This window comes from Larus michahellis, chromosome 3, assembly GCF_964199755.1.
Source record: "Larus michahellis chromosome 3, bLarMic1.1, whole genome shotgun sequence".
In the NCBI taxonomy this organism is placed as follows: domain Eukaryota; kingdom Metazoa; phylum Chordata; class Aves; order Charadriiformes; family Laridae; genus Larus; species Larus michahellis.
Window position 1 is genome coordinate 109,522,795 of NC_133898.1, and position 6,872 is coordinate 109,529,666.

The 6,872-nt window shown below is 42.7% G+C and overlaps 1 protein-coding gene across 1 annotated transcript in view; it reads left to right on the forward strand.

Moving 5' to 3' along the window:
• ERICH1 (glutamate rich 1) overlaps positions 1 to 6,309 on the forward strand; it is a 96,306-nt gene extending 89,997 nt beyond the window's left edge. Inside the window, exons 7-8 of the transcript XR_012586337.1 lie at positions 4,136 to 4,216; positions 6,175 to 6,309. The gene's annotated coding sequence lies outside the window, so the exon portion shown is untranslated. The remainder of the gene's footprint in view (positions 1 to 4,135; positions 4,217 to 6,174) is intronic.
• Positions 6,310 to 6,872: the final 563 nt, after the last annotated feature.

Here is a 6,872-nt window from a genome sequence, read left to right on the forward strand (position 1 = left end):
TGTAGCTGCCCTTTCATCAGGATAAAAGTAAATATACTGGAAAGTAGCTGGGAGAGTGAGCTGGAAAATAGGAGTCACTGTATGGAGTATAGGTAGCAAGGAAAACTGGAAAGTTGAGCCTGATTTTAGGAGACTACGTATGTAGGAATCTGAAATTGAATTCAGGATGATGGGAGAAGCAGTTGTCTGTGAAAGAGAAGCTAACGAAGTCTGGGGCACATAGAGAAAGAAACAAGTCCGTGAATTTTAAGTTTGCAGACGACACCAAGTTGGGTGGGAGTGTTGATCTGCTTGAGGGTAGGAAGGCTCTACAGAGGGATTAGGACAGGCTGGATCCATGGGCTAAGGCCAGTGGCATGAGGTTCAACAAGGCCAAGTGCTGAGTCCTGCACTTGGGTCACAACAACCCCATGCAGCGCTACAGGCTTGGGGCAGAGTGGCTGGAGAGCTGCCTGGTGGAAAAGGACCTGGGGGTGTTGGTGGACAGCCGGCTGAATATGAGCCAGCAGTGTGCCCAGGTGGCCAAGAAGGCCAACAGCATCCTGGCTTGTATCAGGAACAGAGTGGTGACTAGGACTAGGGAAGTGATTGTCCCCCTGTACTGGTGAGGCCACACCTTGAGTACCTTGTTCATTTTTGGGCCCCTCACTACAGGAAAGACATTGAGGTGCTGGAGCGAGTCCAGAGAAGGGCAGTGAAGCTGGTGAGGGGTCTGGAGAACAAGTCTTATGAGGAGCAGCTGAGGGAGCTGGGGTTGTTTAGCCTGGAGAAAAGGAGGCTGAGGGGAGACCTTATCACCCTCTACAACTACCTGAAAGGAGGCTGTAGTGAGGTGGGGGTTGGTCTCTTCTCCTAAGTAACAGGTGATAGGACAAGAAGAAATGGCCTCAAGTTGTGCCAGGGGAGATTTAGACTGGATATTAGGACAAATTTCTTCACTGAAAGGCTTGTCAAGTATTGGAAGAGGCTGCCCAGGGAAGTGGTCGAGTCACCATCCTTGTAGATGTGGTTCTTAGGGACATGGTTTAGTGGTGGACTTAGAGTGTTAGGTTTATGGTTGGACTTGATGATCTTAAAGGTCTTTTCTAACCTAAATGATTTTATGATCTATGATTACAGTGTAGTTTCAGCCTAAATATTTGAGACATCTGTGTTGGAGTGGTCAACAGCACAGGCTTGGCGTGGGACACAAAACTTACTGAAAGAGCTGGGGCCTGAGCCCCACGCTGCCGTGCTTGCCCTGCTGCTTGCCACCGAGCTGTGCTGGGCAATGCTAACATGATTGTCCCTGCACCATGCTTCGGAGAGGCAGGGACGTGCTCACAGGCAGCACAAATTGCTTTCTGGGGAATGCCAGTCAAGGAGGGGCTTCTAACACTGTGAAAAGAAATTGTTCCTGTTGGTTGATTCCTGCTGTATTTGGGGAAACCGCCCTTGCCGGTCCCAAAGGCACAGGATTATAGCGAAGAACCATCTAATTTCATTATTGATTTCTCCTCTTAATGGAAATAGAGCACAAGGTGATGAATATTGACAGCTGGGTTCAAAGTGTCCCTCACCTTTAATTTTGGGATGGGGAGGATGTCGGCATATCGTTTGCATTCTTATCTGCTTGTCGCCCATTAGGAAACGGCATCTCCATCAAGCAGTAGAGGATTAGCAGATGAATGAGGCGAGTGGTCTGCACTGCACGTGGGATCCCCCTGTATTTGCCAAGAGAGCCCTTTGCTGCTCGTGCTTTTCCCACTCCATTTGCTGGTCCCCTGCCCAGGAGGGGCACGTTCATCTCTGCATTGTGGCAATTGGTACTCCATTCTCAGAGGCTTGAACTTCGAAAGGAACGGGGGCAGCCCCTTGTTTGTTCAAAGTTCTCCTGAAACAACCTGGGAGGGTCATTCTTTCAGAGTCCTCAGGAGAGTAGTACAGATTTGGTAACACCTGCAATTATAGAAAACGTTCTACAATTTCAGCTGTGTTGAGCGTGGCTAAGTAATTATTTTTAAAGACAGCTGTGGCATTCAAGGCATACTCTTACCCTTCCCTTTTATTTTCCACAAAAAGAAACTTGGATGGAAAGCTCTCCCTTTCTGAATACCGTGCCACAGGAATCTCACTGCCATTCTCTGAACGGAAAGAATTACACACAAAATGACAGAAATTGTTAGTAACGCATTTTTTGCAGGTCCTGAAAACTGATACTGCTGTAAGTAGGTTTTTCTTTGAATGCAGGCAAGGCTGGAAATGTAAAGGAAAAACTCAGCTTTGTGTGTATTTGCAGAAGAACGCGGACTCTGCAGCATGGGCCTTGTCCTGCTCTGGGCAGCAAGCCCAGGCCCTCTCCTCTTTGTGTAGGAAAGTTAGCGTGGGGCATACGGCAAGAAACAAGAGCAAGAAAAAAGCCTTTGCCGTTTTATAGTATAGATTTTCATCTCAAATGCGGTTGGGCAGGCATTGCTTTTGCTGATAGGCTTCCCATTAACTTCAGTCAGCTCCCAATTGTTTCCCGTTAATACAATATTTCCTATAGCTAAGCTATACGGCACTTAAGGGTTAGCATGGGGTCATTACGCAAATTGCGCATTTAAAAAAAAAAAACCACAACAGATTGGCAGGTTCCCAGTCTAAAAATACTAAAAATTACTAAAAATACTGAAATACTAAATACTAAAAAAAAGCTTTTAGTATTTAGATTTAACACTATAGGTAACTCAAGTTACCTGTTTTGTGAATGAGACATAGCTCCACTGGTGCCAACGGGGTTCACGTGGTATAAACATGGTGTGGCGAGAGGAAAATGGGATCTGCCTGCTGGATGCTGTGTAAGCCAGAGCCACAGAAGAAAACAGCCGCTTTCCTTTACATAACGTTAATTAAGCATTTGCTGAAAAGTAAATGAGTTATGAGAATTCTTGGTAAGTGGTATTGTTGTGGAATACCTAATGTAGAGTATTTGTCCAAGTAGAAACATTTCATGTTTCTGCTCTTTTACGGCAGGAATATTTCTCAGAGCACTTTAGGCTGCTCTAGCAGAGACTTAAGGGGTGTAAATCAGTGCTGCTCTATGGAGCGCTAGTGATGAAAACCATGGGCTCACTGTGGACACTGGTGCTCTCCTGATTTACGCCACCTGAAGATTTTCTATGACTGCAACTGGAGCCAAAGTCTGCCTTGCAGTCTATATTCAAGGTTGTATGTACTGATAATGGGAAAAGGAGCTTTTTCAGCACAGTCTGTCCATGGATGCTCCTAAAAGAAAGAGAAATTAATTTTGTAGGTTAGATTTCACCACCATTTCTCACATTGTGAACTATATGACCCCAGGAGCAGAACTGAATCCAAGCTCACTACAGTGAAAAGAAATCACTGTTAACAGAAAATAGTAATAACAGTAATAATGAGTATTAGATTAAGTGGGTTTTAGTGGTAAAGCTTTAGCAGTAGAGAAAGGAGCAAGAATATGCATAATGCTGAGTAAAAGAGAATGCTATCAGAAACGAAAACTTACTTTTAAATGTGCCTCCAAATAACCCCGTGGTATTAGCACATCCTTTCAACTCGGGTCATGGCTGCATTAAGCTTCCTACCCAGTCAGGTCGTCCTGTGGGTATAAATACATGCTCTTAAGTTACATAAAAGCCATCCAATCCTATTTGCATTGTCGCTCTACAATACCAAATGCTATAACGACCTCCTTTTTTTTTTTTATGTCCAGTGCTATCTATAAAGCAGGCTTAGGCCCTTTTCTTCTTAAGGAGGTCAGCTGTCGCACTGCTCTCTTAATGAGCTTCAGGCATTCCCAGAGCGGTTTCCAATATTGCAAGACATACCTGGCCCCAGGCGAGACAGTTACAGCTCTGCCAACACCTAAGTGGCGCAGACAGATCCCATCTGACAGGTTATGCAACTCGGCTGGGCTTTATATACCCCTGGGACTGTAAGCATGTCAAGGGCTCGAGGAAAGGAGCATCAGGTGGGGAAAAAAAAAACGTTTGCGTGCTGTGCTTCTCGGAGTTGCTACAATGCTTTTGCCATTGTAGCAAACCATATTAGATTTAATCTTCTGTTTCATTGAGGGGTCAACCTGTAAAAAATCCCTGCGATTTAGTAACGTTTTTTGTGTCTTCTAAAATTGTAGAGGCTGAAATTCTACGAAGGCTCAGAAATCATGGTTATTCCTCTCCGGAGAATGACACCTGGGTATATAAGGTTGTTGCAGGTATGAAAATTCTGTCCTTTTTTTCTGCTTTTAATTAGATCTTTGAAATACCAGTATTTCTCTTGCTCATGCTGATTTTATTTCAAATTATTGCATGACCAGCCCAAGGGAACACTGGCTTCTGGTGGGTTAACTTGCATAACAACTCAAAGAAGTCTTAATTAAGCCTCTGCTGAAAAGTAAATGAATTATGATAATTCTTGGTAATTGGTATCATGCTGGAACACCGAACGCAGAACACTTGGAAGGAGTTTATGTTTCTGCAGTACCTAAACAGAAACTACTTCTCCATCATTTTCTTTTGCAAAGGCTTTGTATGTTTGGGGCGGTAGGAAAACATTAACGGTAAGGAGAGTGATGGGTTCCTAAGCAACTCAAATGAGCTGTCAGTGAAGCACTTCGGCCAGCCTCGACGGTTATGGTAAAGAAACCTCAGGCAGTATTGACCTCTGGAATATTGAGGGACCAGGGTATTGATTGTTATATGAAGAAAAATATAAAAGCATGCATAGAAAATATTTTAAATTAGCTGAATAATTAGGAATGAAACAGACAAAAATTATATACTGAGTAGAGCATCCTTCTTATTGTACTCCATATTTTGATATTTACAGAGTATATATCCTTTTGTTGGAGAATCCCACAGCTCTTAGCAATGTGACCTGCATCCAAGATCATAGACTGTAGTAGCTGAGAGGTGATAGTTGAATAGCTGAGAGCTGAGCTAAGGATACTGTGTTTCAGTCCTAGCAGTGAATTTCTTTCACGCCTGCCTGCATATCTTTTGATATCATCTCACATTGTAATTTTATTTGGAATTTCTTACATGTTTATTTTTTCTGCTGCTGAAGTATCCACACTGTAGACCACATTTATCAAGGACAGAGCACTGAGTTCTGATTATTTAAGCTCGCATAAAAAGCCTAGAATCTGGAAGTAAAAATCAAACTCCTTGGAATCTGACACTCCTGTCAATTAATATCAATTCTGATTAAAATAAAAATAGAGATTGACCCTTTCCCCCTCCTTTTCCCTTGTTTTCTTGTTCTTCTCACTCACTGAATGCAATAGCTTATTCAGGAATGTTCTCTTACTGTTGGTTTGCATTTTTCCATGCTTTCCGTGCTTTCCATTCGTAGAGTGCAAGGGAAAGCATTTAAAAAAATCATTATTTGAGGCCTAGTCATAATTTCGTATAAGAAATGCTGCAACTGGAAAGAAACATGGTATGTTTTAACTCACGGCCTGTTTATAGGAATTTGTTTTCTCTCTCTAGGGAGTCCATGCAACTGTATTTCTGCTTCTTGGTCAGTGTATCATACGTACTAGACAAGCAACAGTAACTTAATTTCTTTTCTCATTCAGATAATCAGTAAATAATTAATTTTGTATCCTTACTTTGATTTACATTTCCTGCTGCTTTGTTGGACTTAACAAAGAGACTGTGTTAAAACTTGTCTGATGGGTCTAGTTCTACCTGTGGAGCTCATAAAAGATGTTACTGGTCCCTTTTAGCCTTGCTTTCTCAAATTAATACCTTACCATTCAGGGGAGCATCACTGTTAGCAGAGCTAATCTGTGGGAAGGAGGAGATTTTTGTACTTCACAGAACAAGAAAGTCCCTTCTCCTTTCTCCTTTATGCCTAAGCCTCCAAGCTTGATTCAGCTCTCCCTCTCAGCCAAGTAGCCAGAGGGAACCCCATTAAAGTCACCCAAATCAATGAGCTACAAATGAAAGAAAACTCGTATCAGAAATGTGTCCTTTCTTTTACAAAGTGATAAAAAGGGGGCCTTCCAAAATGTGCAATAGTTTGTCCCCGATACTCTTGAGCAGAAAGCGGAGTCATACTATATTAAATGACATGGGGAAGAAAAAAGGACTTTGTAGGTTCCAAAGACCTGCTTTTTGTCTTGCACTCAGCGGAATCAGCGTCTGACTTGCCCTGTTTCTCCCCTAGACTCAAGCTGCGGGAAAAATCGTTATCAACTCATCAGACACGCTGCTGCAACGGACGGCGTTGCTGCTGGGAATGTTTGGGATCAGTATATCCAGCTACAGCACACACCAGCTAACTCAAAATAAGAGACTTCCCTTAATCCGTTAAGCTGCGCTGCGATGAGACCCAAGAAGTAAAAGACTTCTGTCGGTAGTGCTGATCAGTGGCTTTTCTGCCGCAGTTACCCCTGTGGAGGTAAAGAGACACTTTGCAGCCGTGATTTCTGCATGCAAAGTTAAAAAGATGGAAGAATTACAGACTTCTTCAAGAAAGAATAAAATAGCAACTATCAGAGGCATCAGATTTCCAAATAAAATGCACTGTCTGTAAATACAACGGCCTTCTTTCGTGATCCAGTGTATAGCTAGAGAGAGATCTAAAGGTATAAAATGCAGTTAAAATCGGAGTAGGTGTAAACGGATCGATGGGGGTGCCGTGCTTCGTTAGTGTCACCCTGTTGCATCTTTTGCACATTGACTCCTGTGCAAAGACTGGTTTTGAAAAGGGGAAGTTAGAAGCAATATATTCCTCATGACAAGAGTTAGACCAAATAAAAATCATCTCTCATAGACTCTTTGTACTGTTATATCTAACTAGATATGAACATCTGTTTGTATTACAGAATTTGTGCACTCTAACCGTTCCTGCTGAACCTTAAA